A 736-nucleotide genomic window follows, 5' to 3' on the forward strand; every position below is an offset into this window, starting at 1 on the left:
CTTTGGTTGTTTTTTTGTTTTTTTGTTTTTTTACATTTAGCCTAAAACATTTATGAACTTGTAATTTTTGTGTGTGTGTAAAATACAGCAACAAACCACAGCAGCACTGAGCTCGATGCTGGGCTGTGTTATTAGGAGTACAGCCACTAATGGGCCTGAATTTTACTGAGTGTGCAACCTTGGTTTAAATGAAGGTTACATCCATTATGTGCTACCTTTAGGCTAATCTATCCCCATTCCCTTAACACCCCCTCCCTCACTGCCTCTTATACTCGCTATACCCCAGTAGTTATTGTTTAAAAAGTCGAAATCTATTTACATGTTTCTAAAAACACAGAGTTAGCTGGTGTTATAATATGATAATTCCACTTTTTTCTCTAATGATTTGTCCAGTCTTTCACCTGATTGGCCTTCACCAATCAAGTCACGTGGTTAAAAAAAAAAAAAAAAGCAGGCTGGCTCGCCACTGGATAAAATGGCTCATCACTTAGGCTATTTTTTGCTGTGTACTTACCGTGTGCCTGAGCATCCCATGAGCCTCTGGGGCAAACTGCATCGTCAACACACGAGGGACGGTGTTGTTGGCGGGGAGGGGGGTGTAGAGGAGGGGCCGCGCTGAATAAGGAAGTGGGGTTGTGATTGGTCGGCAGGAGGGGAACGAATGACACCAGGGAGCCGAGAGAGTGATTGAATGGGACAGAGAGGAAGGGGAAAGGGAGGGAGAGGGGAGCAAGGG

The sequence above is a fragment of the Mchenga conophoros genome, linkage group LG22 (assembly GCF_057382185.1).
Source record: "Mchenga conophoros isolate Kocher_MC1m ecotype Shallow Benthic linkage group LG22, M_conophoros_male_GT1.1, whole genome shotgun sequence".
Classification (NCBI taxonomy): Eukaryota; Metazoa; Chordata; class Actinopteri; order Cichliformes; family Cichlidae; genus Mchenga; species Mchenga conophoros.